General features: G+C 35.5%; 1 protein-coding gene across 1 annotated transcript in view; it reads right to left on the bottom strand.

Annotated features, from left to right (window-relative positions):
- Positions 1–15,377, bottom strand: part of LOC150108584 (transcription factor BTF3 homolog 4-like) — a 126,180-nt gene that overhangs the window by 66,124 nt on the left and 44,679 nt on the right. The window lies entirely within an intron of this gene.

Below are 15,377 nucleotides of genomic sequence, written 5' to 3'. Positions count from 1 at the left end.
TGTTATTTTAACTTTTTTGAGTTTGTCCACAAAGTGTTGAGAATTTTTTAAGTAGGACTCTGTTTGTCTAATTTTTCCCTTAAGTTCGCTAGGTGCTTAGCCAATAGGTACGTTGGGGAGGACCTGCCATCCACAATCGGACGAAGTGGCACTTCTTCTTTATGCACCCCATACAGTCTAGGAGTAATGGGATGTGAGGATTTAAGTTTTCGTTTTAGTTCTTCAGGCCAAGTATTCATGTTACAGATCAGGAAGTTTGTCTCATTGTGGTTCTTCATGGTAGGATCTCTGTTGAGGATTTTGTACGTGGAACTGTCAGATAGTAAGTCGTGTCTTTATCTTCTTAAAATAGTCTTTTGAGTTGAGTATAATGGTGGCATTCCCCTTGTCTGCTTTCGTTATTATTATTTTTTTGTTCTTCCTCAAGTTCCGAATAGCTGTCTTATCATATGGAGTGGTATTCAATTGTGTTTGTTTTGCTGTTGCTAGGATGATAGTGCTTTCGAATCTAATATCGTTGGCTACACCTTGTGGTAGTGGGTAGAGACTTTTTTTTAATTCCACACATAAAGTCCATTTTTGGGATGTAATTAGGAGTGATTGAAAAAGTTAAAACCTTTCTTTATAATCTCTGATTCATGTTTTGAAACTTCATGATTCAAGAAGTTGAAAATCACTTTGTTAACTTGGAGGCCTTTGTGTGTCTGGTATTTTTTCTTGTATAGTTCATTAAATTTTCTAATTTGTTTGGCTTTATTGAACTGGAAAGTTTTCTAGTAGCTCTGTTCTATCATGTGATCTATATAATTCCAGGTCGTATAATCTAGACTATTGGAAATGTCACCAAAATTGTTGGAAAAATTTAATTAATTCCCTCAGTTCAACAGAGCTACAGTACGCGAATAATCATATTACGCGTGTTCATGATACTGAGTAGATATGTCACGCGAACGTGTTACCTTAGCTACCTAACAGGTACTAATGGTTCTTTGTATTCTTAAACCTTTTTGCATTTACCATTTTTTTGTACTGTGCAAGCCTTGAGAAAGCTAGTCAGTTACTAGACTGATAGGCAATTTGTACGAACAGAAGTATGTTTTAAATATATGGTCAATTATGTCTTATATTTTGTAACATTTTTGACCAAAAACATGCATAATTTAAGTAAGAGGAGTTATTAAATATGTTAGGCACAGCCAAGAAAAGTTACGAGTATTGTAAGGAATACTAAATTTGCATATGAAAAGAAATTGGCTTTGCAGGATAAAGGTAATCCAAATAAATTTTATTGCTAAGCTGCAAGTAAAAGTGAATGTGGAACAATAACTTTTAGTGAATTCAGACACACCAAGCAGAACATAATTTGACAACTTGAGTGAAAAGAAGTTACAATAATAAATGCTCACTTCGCTAAGGTATATCAACAAGGTGTATTTAACATGGTGCAATGCTACTGACAGGTACATAAGAACGAGATTCAAGAATTAGTGCAATAGGATAAGATGGATATCAACACGTAAGCTACAGGAATGGTCAGCCAAACTGGCTAAGCCTTTGACATGTTTGTATAACTTGAGTCTCAGCTAAGGAAAGTACCCAGATGAATGGAAAGAATGCACGATAATCCCTTTGCACAAGCGTGATGCAAAGACTGATGTCTGTCAACCTATCAGTATCTCTGGAGTGGTTGTAAAGAATTCAAGGAAGCAGGTAAAAAATCATACAGAAATGGGCTGACAAAGCTATATTTTGCAAGGAACAGCATGGGTTTACTAAAGGGAGGTCAGTCACGGCTAAGTGAGATAAATGGAATGATAAACTATTACAATACTGCTGGATTTTCTAAGGAATTCTATAGGATACCATATGAAAGGTTGTTGCATAAACTGGAGCATATGGAATAATATAAACTACTGACTTGGATAAGTGAGTAGCTGATGAGTAGGCATCGGATGGCAGTACATGAAGGATGGTATGCATCTGCCAGATTTAAGGTGACCAGTGGTGTGCCCTAGAAATGAGTCATTGGACTATTGTTGTTTAATTTATATATTAATGATAGTGGGAAGGCCTGACAGGAAATGTTCATTTGTCTGCTGATGATGTAAAGATAGGGACAGGGTGATTTCAGTAGGCTGGAAGTTTGTGGCAAACAATAATGTCTGTCAATTCAATGTCCATAAGTGTAAAGTTATGCAATTTGGCATTATGAGATATCCAATGACATTTCATACTGGTAGAATTATGCTTGGAGTAAATGATGGGGCTAGAGATTTCGCAGTATGGTGGATAGGAAGTTGAAGTTCAAAGTCACATTGCAAATGCAAATATAACTCAGAGAATAATTTTGCGATGTGAAACGAACATTGATATGTAAGACATGGAAGTCATTTTGCCTCTTTAAGGCCTTGATACAGCTGCACCTGAACTACTGTGCATAGATGTGGTCTCCTGGAAACAGAGGAAATAAAGATGTGGAAAGGCTTAAAAAAAAGTTAAAAAGATTATATCAGAATTATGGAATGTAGATTATGAGGATGGATATATGGAGTGCAGGCACAGGGTGATGTCTAGCTTCTCTTGATGAATCCATGACTACCTGGAGATCTTAGATAATATCTATCTAAGGCAACAGTTGGCAAAACTTTGAAGTGCCCAGTTTCCTTGTTTCCCTCTTTAGCAACAATGAAATAACTTAATGACCTAAAATTTTCTCCACTCCTGCTATTTTTCTTTAGTATGTGTATTAATACTCTAACATGATTATCTTCATATTTTGAATAACCTCCAACTGCTCCTCAAATAATGTGTTCCACATGGTGAGTATACCTGATAAGCGAGTCCCCCCCCCCTCCACCATTATATTCAAATAGCAATCTCACTATCCTATTACTAATTCCATAATATTTTACATCTATCATTTACTTTTTTTTACTAATATCAACATTTTTTGATTAGTCATCTGCTCCTTTTAAAACAAAAACACTGCAAAGCTATTCATAGACAATTCTGTGTAACAAATACTGGCAATGCAAATTCTATAAAATAATTGCAAAAAATGCATTGTTAATATTCACTTCTCTATACTTCTTTTATTCCTATACAGCAGTGCTTCTCAACCTATGGTCCGCGACGATGGGACAGGTGGTCCACAGGCAGATTTAAATTAAACAAATAAATCTATATATTTTAATTATCCAAACAAAACAAATTAAAATTGAATAAGTAAAAAATTATTGAAATAAAATGGATAATTTTATTTCAAATTATTAAAATAAAATGGATAAAAAAAAAAGCAGCAGAATGTTCATCCCATGGACATTCTGCACTATTTTAATTTGTAACAGCACAATGACGAGTAATAAAAGAGGGGTGAAGTGAACAACAATATAGTTTTATTGCTTCTGCCTTTCTTTGCTGTTTTGTCAGATTTGAAGTGAACATGTGTTATCCACATTTCAACAAATTGCTTGTTGTTTATTGATTTTTATAGTTGAAGGTTTTCTCTTCCAACAACCAAGGCTCAATATATCTTCAGAAGTGCTAAGCAATACTCGGACAAAGCGTGTTGTGAGTTAACCCCAGTATTTATATATTTTTCAGAAATCGCGCGACGGAAAGATAAAAGCAAGCTGATAACTGAGTTGAAATGCTAACTCTCTTCAACCGAATTCCATATGTGCAACTGCCATAACAACATTCACTATATATATATATATTTCTTAGTTTTAACATGTTCAGTTGAATGTTATTGCTGCTTTGCGGAGAGTGAACTCACACACACATCTAATGAATAACCATAGTTTTTAGTTAGATACTGTGTTTGCCGGCGCAACATATGGTTTTACGTGAGTCTATACAGCATACTTTCTGTATGAGGAGACATATGATTTATTCATTAGTGTCGTTTTTATCCCAGTTGTCTCTAATTGCACTATTTGTTGCGAAATATATTACACGGAGTGAATGTACTTTATTCACTGACATAATAAAAGTACTTGTTTTCTTGACTCTGCAATATAGTGGCTATTGGGGAGGGCGTGTTGTTCTGCAGGAGCAAGTTATTATCTCCCCGCTCTGAACATGTTTCAGCTTTTTTTCATTTGCAAGGTAGCGAAACTTTTTAATTTCTTTTTTCAAAAAGTAAAAAGTAGTGCGAGTTATATTCGAGTAAGTACGGTATTTCAATTAAGTACACTGGTACCATCTTTAAACATAAAAATAGCTCGGATAACAGTGATAATATAAAACGAGTTTATGTGTAGTTTCTGAAGAGAAAGAGGTCTGTAACGAATCCACAGAATTCCCATCAGTTGCAATGCGATAATGTTAATACGCTGAATGAAAGGAAAGATTTGCTGGACACTCGACCAGTGGATCACATTCAAAGGTAAATACAATTGGTTATTTTGTAGGAACATTTTTCTGTTTTATGACTTTTCTTCCTTTACAGTAATTATGCCTACATTATCGTGCTATTATTCAACAATTGTTTACAGTTTTGAATGTGTATATAAATCAATATCAACAGTAGCCTGATTACGATCGTGCAATGAAAGGGATGGGAAGGTTTGGAGCTTCCCCGGATAGCATTCAAAAGGTAAATACAATTGGTAATTTTGTATAGGGCTCTGAAACTTATTAGTTTAGAATTTAACCACTGGGAAAGGGTTTGTGTCCACCTCAAAACTCTGAAACAGAATTTGGAAATATCTTTTCCTAATTACTTTTATAAGAAATTTCTGTGGGTTCAAGATCCATTTCAGGCTTGCAATCACGAAAACAGCCTTCGTTACTGAAAAAAGCTAATTGAGCTTTCAAGTGACAGTAGGCTTAAAATGCAATTCTGTGTTCGTCGTTTGGCTCGATTCTGGATCTCACCTTCAGTGAGAAGTGAATTTCCCGAATTATCTGAAGATTGAAGAAACATAATGCAGTTTTCTACAACCTATCTTTGAGAGAAAAGATTTTCCTCGCTCCTTTAAATAAATACAAAATACAGAATCCGTCTTAGTGTGTGTGCCGATCTTTGACTGAAGTTGACCAATATTGAGCCAGATATCCAACAACTCTGCAAGGCCGAGAAGCTCATCCATCATATTATTTATTTGTTTAATAAAAATTAAAACTTTGTTCAGTGATGATACACTTTTAATCGTTTACTTCTATTTTAATGTTAATTATGTTTCCATATATATTCAAAACATGCTTTTAGATTTATTATGTTATAAATGGCACAGTTTTTCCGAAATGTTGGTAATCCCCACATACGTGTTTAAAAAAATTAGATAAATTTATGGTCTATAGAATTGTTTTAGGAATTTTGCTGGTCCTTGGGCTTAGAAAGGGTAGGAAATGCAGCAATACAGTATGTCCATGATATCACATAATATTTTACTTACTAATATTACACTATATTTTTAGTGAATAATTACAGGGTTTCATAGGATAGAGGCAGGGGAAATGTTTCAGCACTTGGCTAGAGGAGCCAAAACAAGGGGTCATTCGTGGAAGTTGAATAAACATGTGGTTAGTAGAGGTGTGAGGACTAATAACTAGAAGGTTTTATAGGATAGATGCAGGAGAAATGTTTCAGCACTTGGCTAGAGGAGACAAAATAAGGGGGTCACCTGTGGAAGTTGAATAAAGGTGTGGTTAGTAGGGGTGTGAGGACATTGTGTGGATAGATTAGGTCTCCCATGATGAGTCCAAAGACTCATCATGGGAGACCTAATATAATAATAATAACAACAACTAAGATTTATGGCATATTAAAATTTTCATTTTTGTCATGGTCTTCTCTAAATTATCAGTCATAAATTATAATTTTTACTCCATTACACAAGCTTAGAATTGAAGTGTAAACCTTGAAGATGTTTCTCTCCTTTGCTTGATCTAGAAACCAAAAATTTTCAATGAAGTGGCTTTTGTTGTGCAGTTTATGGGAAAATATGAATAAAGTTTAAGAGGATCCCAAAGATTTAAGAATTATCTGATGATTCAGTGCCCTTTACTATTAATCATTTTGAGAGATATTACTTTATAGCATATGTATAAGTGGATTACACCTCTGCTCTCCAACTAATACTGTTGGTTGGAATCCCACGATTGCACTAGTGGTTTCACACCCACTGGTGTGAGACCACTAGCCTTGAGAGTTTGATGTTTGGGCTCTAGAGTAAGGTTTCCAGATCAATTATCTAATCTATGGCACTAATGCATGATAGAGATGCAAGCATTTTTTTTTAAAAAATTAAAAACTAAACAAAAATTGTATTTTGCTTATACTGGTTGGATGAGTCGAGCACATCTCAGCTCTCCAACCAATAGATCACTCGTTGCAGTTTCATCTACAGGGATGGATGTTGGTAAACATTTTTAGGTGTGACAGGAGGAATCTTTATGTAGGCTTTTTCAATCGAAGGTGAGTTAGCTGATCTCATACGGAGGTAGCAGGGTTTTTTCTCCCGGAAACTCTGGTTTTTCATTCCACATACAGACAAATCAGCCCTTCAAAACACATGCAATTTACAGACAAAAAATATTAGTTGTGGTGGGCGGTAGATGGTGTTGATTAGTAGTAGTGGAGACAGTTATATTGTAGGTGTCCTCCGGCGATGAGTCTTCAGACTCCTTGGAGGTGTCACGAATAATAATAATAAAAAATGAATTTCATCACCTGGTGTGGAATCACTATTCTGTTTATTGGAACCTTGAAGAAGTTCAATGTTTTTTTCAAGGGCAAGGTTTCTGAAGTATAGGCAGGATACATTTAGAACCTTTTATTCACATAAAACAAAGTATTTTATGCATCAAAACAAGAAATTTTAAAATTTACTATATTGGTTAATATAAAATTTTAATAGAAAACCTTAAGAAAAGAGTGCATTTTAAAGATTAGGATTTACAACTCAAGACTGAAAATAAAATGACTCAAAGAACAAGAATAGGCATGTGCATGAGGGAAAATTTTGGTGCACCATGCTATTCCACTTCTGCAGTAATCACACCATCAATTCTACTGGTAAAGAAGTTCTCTAGAAATTTAGCTGCTTCCTGGAATAGTCTGTGATTTGAAGAAACCCAGAAATCTTCAAAATGCCATAATAAAACCAAAATAAAGATCTTCAATAACAACGTTAAGGGAGTATTATTATATGAATCAGACATGGAGGCTGACCAAAAAACAGGAAGTTCAATTAAATAGTTTCAAACCAAATGTCTGAGTAAAATATTAAAAATATTTTGGCCTCAGTATATAACAAATGGTGACTAATGCATCAGTGATGCATAAAAACGGATTGGATACATAATGAGAATGAACAGCAGAGATTCCTAAAGTGGCTTTGACATGGATCCCAGAAATAAAATGATAAAGCCTAAATTAACTCGGCATAGGATGACAGAAAAGGAAAGAAGACTAGCTGGTTGGAAGAACTGGAGAGAAGCCAAACTGGTGGCTTCTCTCTAGTGGCTCAGGAAAGAGGTATTTGGAAGAAACAGATGTCAGCATTATGTGCCATGAGGCACAAAGAGAATAAGAAAGTAGTAAACAAAGATAAGACCTTTTAACATTCCTTTTCATGAATCACAACCAAATACAATCCAGCTCTCAATGTAGTGAGATCATCTTCCTGGGTGACTTCAACTGACTCCCCTATGCCAACACAACAGATCTAGCAAAAGTCTCTACTATAAGTAAATGAGCCAACAACAAATCATACACCTACCTACTTGAATTTCTGATAACACTCTTCGCTCTCCATATACTCTGGATCTCTTTTTTTGACCAGCTGTCCTTTCAGATACATCAACCATTCTGAGTTGTCTGATAGAAGAGGTCACCTCTTCTCTCAGCAACTCGGACCACAATCTTACACAAGTCTCCGCTCTCACAGAACCATCCTCCTCCAACCCTCACATCCTCTGGTAATACAAGAGGGACAACTGGGATGACCTCTGGAATTTCCACTCCTCCTCACCTGACCTCTAACACCTGCTGCAAACGAGCCATGGAAATTATTCAACCCCCCCCCCCCCCCAATCTTTCAACCCATAATTCTCACCCATTTTCCAAGCCCTGGTTCAACTGAAAGAGTACCAAAGCAGTCAGGGAAAAAAAATTAAAAAAAAAAAAAAGGCTTACCACATAACTTGCATTAAGAACTCCAGCTTCATACTCTGCCTATACCAAAGCATATAACATATGCAAATCAGTAATCAGCAGATCCATCCAAATCCAATTACATAAAAGCCAAGAGCAGAAAAATTGCCTCCTGTCCAAATGGTAGTTGTACCTTCTGGTCCCTTGCTAAGGCTGTTGGACACAACTTCTGCTCTCCTACACTTTCACCTCCTGATGGCACAACTGTTACTTCACCCAAAGAAAGCTACCCCCCCCCTCCATGACATCACTCTTGAATTTCTGCACAAATTACAAAGAGAAATGACTTCCTACTATACCGAAATCAAAGCACTGAATGGCTCCTGTAATTTTTCAAGGATATCAGAACACTACTGAATAACTTGGATACTAAACTCCTCTGGTTCTGATGGCATCTCTCCAATTATTCTCAAACATTGTGCTGCAGAATTGAAGCAATCTCATATCCATCTTATGCAAGAAAAAAGTCTACTGTCAAACTACTTAGAGCACTACCAATTAATTACCGACATCCAGTACAGATTCTGCCATTCAGGATCCACAGTTAACCTCATAGCTCCACTGGACACGTGCCATGGAAAGGTTCGGAGAAACTTGTGCTGTTGCCCTTGGCATTTCCAAAGTTTTCAACCATATACGCCCAAGGTCTAATAAACAAATTGCCATCCTTTAGTCTTATTGTCATAATTCCTTTCTGAAAATTTTCATATGAATCTTGCAAAAAAAAAAAAAAAAAAAAAAAAAAAAAAAAAAAAAAAAAAAAAATTCACATAGGGTTATGCAATCTCAAAAATTTTGAAACGTTAGCCTGCATCATGGCTAACATAAGATAAGAAAAGTATTAACATAATATAATAGAAGTTTATCAACAGTAACATCTGAATGGAGAGAAAGATTGTAGTTTTGAGTAATCTCAAGAAAATAAATCCCATGTTGCTCAGAGTTGAGTGATATCAAAAGGAACAATCCCCAACCTTTTCACAAGAAATATGATACAAGTGCTTTTAACCAGACTGAAATTAAAGAGGTAATCAGAACCCCAAAGAATAATAGCTCATGTCAACCCTGGATAAAAACAGAAAGGAAAGATGGATATCAACCATCAATGAACTCGATTTCGTCACATCTAGTCAGAGAAGCTGGTCACTTCTGAGAAAATTAAGTGGAGCAAAGCCAATAACACACAAAACAACAGAGATGACTCCTGATCAAAAGGCTAACCATTTATTGAAAACTTCCAAGATTTATCCCAGCTCTACCAGGAAAATTGCTGTACAAGCCTCCACCAGACAAATCCTGAACTCGTACACCCAGTATCTCAGGAAGAGGTACAAATAGCCTTAAAACTTACCAAGAATGGCAAAGCTGCAGGAGTGGATGGTATACTCCCTGAGTTCCTAAAACTTCTTGGTCAACATGGCTGGCTCCCCTTTTCTCAGAAATCATCATGACTAGTAAACTACCAAATCTGTGGCGGGAAGTCAAAATAATTGGCATTCCCAAACCAGGGAAAGATCCAAATGATGTGAAAAACCTGCAACCTATCTCCTTGCTTTGCACCACCTTTAAGCTCTTTGAAAGAATTCTCCTTAAAAGAATTTCACCACTCATCGAAAGAGCACTCCCAACTGAACAAGCTGGCTTCAGGCCAGGAAGAAGTTGCTGTGACCAGGTCCTGACAACTCAAATTGAAGCAGGCTTCCAGAAGAAATTTAAATCTGGAGCCACTTTCATTGACCTAACATCTGCTTATGACACTGTTTGGATAAGGGGCCTCCTCCTAAAACTAGGAAATATTATAAAGTGTAAAAAAACTTTCCAACTTTTTGATTCTATTCTCTCCAAGATCCTGGTCCATATTGGCAGAAAAAAGAGCAGTCCCAGATTTCTTCATAACAGTCTTCCTCAGGGCTCTGTGTTATCCCCTATTATTTTTAAGATCTACGTGTATGATCTACCTCATACCAGATCAAGCAAGTATATGTATGCTGATGACCTAGCGATCTTGCATCAATCTACCTCCTTTACCAACCTAGAATCAACCTTGAATACAGACCTGAACACCCTGGAAGAGTACTTTAAGCAGTGGTACTTGAAGCCAAATCCAACGAAAACAGTGTCCTCAGTATTCCACCTGTACAATGCAGAGGCAAATCGACAACTCAACCTTCTTTCTGTAGAACACAAGCCTCACCGAAAATACCTTGGGGTGAGCCTGGACAGAAGCCTAACCTATAAAAGGCATATCATAAACCTCTCCAATAAAATTAAAACCAGAAATAATACAATTTCAAGGCTTGCTGGAACAACCTGGGGTTGTGGTGCAGAAATCCTAAGGTCGTCTGCACTAGGCCTCACATTCTCTGCAGCAGAATATTATGCCCCTGTTTGGGAAAGAAGTACACACACACTAACATCATAGACACCCAGCTAAACTCTACCATGCGCACAATTAGTGGGACAGTGAGAAGCACCCCTCTCTCCTGGCTGCCTGTTCTATCTAACATAGCTCCACCACACATACGGAGAAGACAAGCCTCGATTAAGGAATTTAATAAAGCAGTGAGCAACCCACTCCTGCCACTACATCAGACTCTCATAAACCCACCTAGTCTATGCTTCAAATCTAGAAAGCCTCTCTGGTCCATGGATGAACTCTCTTCAGCTCCGCTGCCATCAATATCTGACATATGGAGAGAACACTGGTCCAACAAACGACTTCTGGTAGAAGACCATGTGCTCCGCAGCCTGATTTTGATCTTCCTAGGAAGATTTGGTCATCAATAAACAGGATCAGAACTAGTCAGGGCAGATGTGGCTACCTTCTACATAAATGGGGCTGTCAGATTGCCCTTATTGTGATTGTTCTCCCGTTGCTCAGATGATTACTCATATTGTGTACGACTGCCCAAGGAGGCAATTTCACGGTGGTGGGCTACAGGACATCCACAAAGTGACGGATGAGGCATTGAATTGGCTTTCCAGTCTGGACCTTGACCTGTAGTTGGTGTGGCGGCAGTTATGGAGGAAACAGAAGATCATGGTCCTGTCTCATCACGAAGACTCTATTCTCGTAGTCACTCTCACAGTCTTCGTCATGGTATCAACAGAACTCCTCATGTTAGAAGATGATGCAATGTGAAATGGGCTCCCCTCTAATGGATCAAGTTTTCTCACACAAGACACAACTGCTCTCTAATTAAACCTAAGATACATCTACATTTATGTTGTGAGAACATGCAGCCTTGTCATACTTGTTACAGTAGGACAATAATTGCCCCTGACAAAAGTAACTTGTCATAACTGATTATGACAAGTTACTTTTGCTTTATTTAAAAAAAAAAAAGAAAAGACTTAGAAAGCTGGTTGTGCCTTTTATGTAATGAACTTTTATATATGTTAAGATTTTCATCATTTGTCATTGGAAATTGTAATTGTACTCTTCACTTACCAGTTTCATGTAGCCATAAGCATAAATAAACAGAATAATGCTTTGGCAATCATAATTTAAGACTACTAGTACTGGTTCTGTTATCAGTAAAACAGTTTAGGTTAAAGAACTGAAGTGAATAAAACATGGGCACTAGATGCAACCTTTCCATGACATTTGTTCAAAGGTGAATGACATATGCAAGCACTTCTCTTGTTGATTAACAGTGCTGGAATCCACACTTGTGACTGTTTATTAGACATCAAGTTAATGGTTTTGTTCATTACTTTAAATGAACTGAAGTGAGAAAAATTGGACAGTTGTCGTCCTTCTTAGAAATGAGTTAAATATGAGCTAATTTACAGGCTGCAGATAGATATCAGTGAAATAGGAGAGAATAAAAGAAGTGATATAGAATAGAACTCTGAAGTCATTAAGACCAGAAGATCTATGGTATGCAGTATGGACAAGATTCTTTTGACAAAATGTTAAAGGGAAACGCTGAGTATTGTTATCTGAAATGAAGAGGATATTTACCAAGATCATCTTTCTGGTGGATAACAAAACAATAGGACCCCTGTGAGTGTAAAAGGTAAGGAAGGGCAACAGAAGTTTGGCAAGAGACAACATAGCATGACTGCAATTTTAATATGCATTTATCGTGTACCTCTCGCTCACGAGAGGTACAAGAATCATTTTGTCGATAGTCTAAAGTTCACCTGTAAAAGCTGTTCAACTTTAATAGGTGAACTTTCTCATATGTTGTTCTTTTCAATGTGATATTCATCTTTATCTTACTCAAAACTAAGTGACGACACTTCCAATTTCAAATCCTCTGTATATTCTTGTGTTCTGAACTAACATAAAGATATCACTGTTAATAATAACAGTCGATGAATCTTTCATATTTTCTTCTCTCCATGTTAACTTGGGCAAGTCTTTGGATTGGAACATGGTGTTATTAGAACAATCTTTTCCATTTTCTTTACATTAACTGCCTGATATAATGACTCAAAAAATTCCTACACTTGAAAAATTTATAAAGCAAGCTCAATAACATTAAAAAATTCAAATGATATTAGGTTTACCTCCCAATTCTCACCAGAAAGTTTTTTTTCTCTCTTAACACTCATCCAAATAATTGAAAGTTTCAGTGGTGATTAATAAAGAATATCCTGGATGCTCTTTTTCTTCTTTTTTTTTTTTGTAAAAAGTAGTCATTAATCAGAACCGTGAATCGGTTTTCTACTGTATTACATATATCAGGGGCTGGAAACCTTTTTGAACCAAAGAGCCATTCCACCAAAAAAATTAATTGAAACAAAATTTTGGGATCTGCAATTTCAATTCGATTTTTCCTGGTGACTGAAAGTTGTGGTTAGTTCAAACTTAAGTAAATTTGTTTTTAATTCAGTACTTCCAGATATCAAATACCACTTTTATGTTTGCATATAAATTTTTTATATGTTCAATAAATAAAACAACATTAAGTTTGATTAAGTTTTTAATCACAAAACATGTTTAAGTATAATATTGCAAAAAAGTTGGAATTTGTATTGCAAAAAGAATTAGTCTGAACAAAAATACAATATTATGTATTTTAATAGATATTTGTTTTAATTTAAAATTCACCAATGAGACTTTTGATTTTGCATCTTCTCAGCCAATTTACTTAAATCTAAGATTGCACTATTAAAGTGTCATGCACTTTAATAGTGATTCAGCTCTCAAACTTTCATTAGTCAATTTGTTCCTATACTTATTTTTAATGTAATTCATTGAAGAGAAAATTTGTTCGCCATTGTACGTTGAACAGAAAAGAGTCAAAATCCCAAAAGCAAGTCACCTGGTATTTGAATAATTAGCTGGGAAAGAATTCCATCATTTAAATATATTTTCCTGTGGTGTTTCTTCCATAGTTTCCTCATTTTCTTCAATTTGTGCTACCATTTCCTGAAGTTTTTGTACCCAGATGCTTTTATTCTGAATTTCCAGAAGCTCCATTTGTAGTTCTGCAATTCATATTCTGGGAAAAGCTCCAATATCTATTAATTTTAAATTGCAATTTAACAGATGTAATATAAATTTCATCATCTCCCAATGTTTTTTAAAATCCTGAAATCTGCTTGTAAATTAATCTAAAATTACAGTAATCATTTCAGTGAATATTTTGCAATCAACTTTTTCTTGATTTAAATTCAATCTTTAATTTTTTATATTTTTAAAATATATAAATTTTTCTTCATTAACATCTTTAAAAAACACTCTTAGTTTCTGTTCAAAGGTAAGGACTTCCTCTAGTAATTGTAAGGCTGTGTTTTCCTTCCCTTGCAACTTCAAATTTAGCTTATTAAAATGTTCTGTCATATCAAGCAAAAAAACAAAACTTTTATATCCATTTGGGATTACTGAGAAGTTCCACATGATTTACGTTTAGTGGTTAAGAAAACTGTTACTTCTTTTAAGCACTGAAAAGAACGTTTTAATGCTTTTCCTCTTGATAACCATCATCAGCAAATTCCTGCCATATACCCTCAAGGGATGTACAGGATATGATTCTACTATATGAAAAATTTACATCATTACTATCTACAATTTTCCCCCAAATCAGCCTGTTACTTGTCAAGACTCCAACATCACCAGATCATATATTTCTATTGTCTAAGGCACTTTGTACCGTATCAATCCACCTATATCTTGGTCTTCCTCTGGGTCGTTTTCCTGCCAACCTGGCAGAGAACACTTGTTTTGCTAATCTTTCCTCGCCCATTCTGTTTAAGTGACCACACCACCTGAGATTAGCTCTGCTAACGCATTCCTGAATGTTGACAATGTCAAGCTCTTTCCCAATATCCTCGTTTTTAATATGATATTGCCATTGATGCCATCTGTTCATGCATCTAATCTTTCTCAGGACTCATATCAGGTCTCTAGTCTTTGGTCAAGTGTTTTACTTCTGACCCAGCTCTCAGATCCATTAGTTAAAACTGGTTTGAACACTGTCTTGTATACAGCTAATTTCTAGATAACCATCATACAGATGTAAATGTCACTAAATCTTTATGTTGACTACCTAGTTCCTCTAAAAATGTGTCAAAAAGTCTGTGGTTCAATGCCTGAAATCGGATTAAATTGATCATTGGCACAACAACATCCATCACTCTTTTAAGTTATGGTAATAATCCCAAAGAATTTGCAACTACAGCTTCTTGATGCAAAATGCAATGAAATGAAATAACTCCATGTGGAATATGAGTGGAGAATAATTTAACAAATACCTTATTTTTTGTAATCATAGAAGGCACGCCATCGGTTGCAATGCATACTATATTATTAATATTTATATTTTTATTCTGTAAACTTGTTAGAAGGTTTTCTGAAATATCTTGACTTGTAATGTGTCATTTAAGTGTTAACAGATCAAGAAGTTTTTCTCAAATACCAGAAGATGTGATATATTTAACCATCACACAGCATTGTGCAATATCGGAAATATCATTTCATTCATCAATCGCAATAGATATAAAATCGGCAGGATTAATATCCATAATTTGCATGTTTGAAACTTCTGCAGAAATTGTTACACTCCATTCCTTGACAGTTCTAGCCGAAAGAGGTAAATCTTTAATTTTTTTTTTTTTTTTTTACGTATCTCGTCCTTATTTTTCATATACTGAAATATGAATTTCAGAGACATTATACATGATTACAGATTTCCATTTACTTCTATAAATGCAAATTTCTCTATCCATATTTTATTGAATCCTCTGTTTTCTTTGATTA

Source organism: Typopeltis vanoorti, chromosome 3, assembly GCF_054136105.1.
Source record: "Typopeltis vanoorti isolate ZY-2024b chromosome 3, IOZ_Tvanoo_1.0, whole genome shotgun sequence".
Classification (NCBI taxonomy): domain Eukaryota; kingdom Metazoa; phylum Arthropoda; class Arachnida; order Uropygi; family Thelyphonidae; genus Typopeltis; species Typopeltis vanoorti.
The sequence above is the reverse complement of the archived record's forward strand: the minus strand, read 5'-3'. Positions and strand labels throughout refer to the sequence as shown.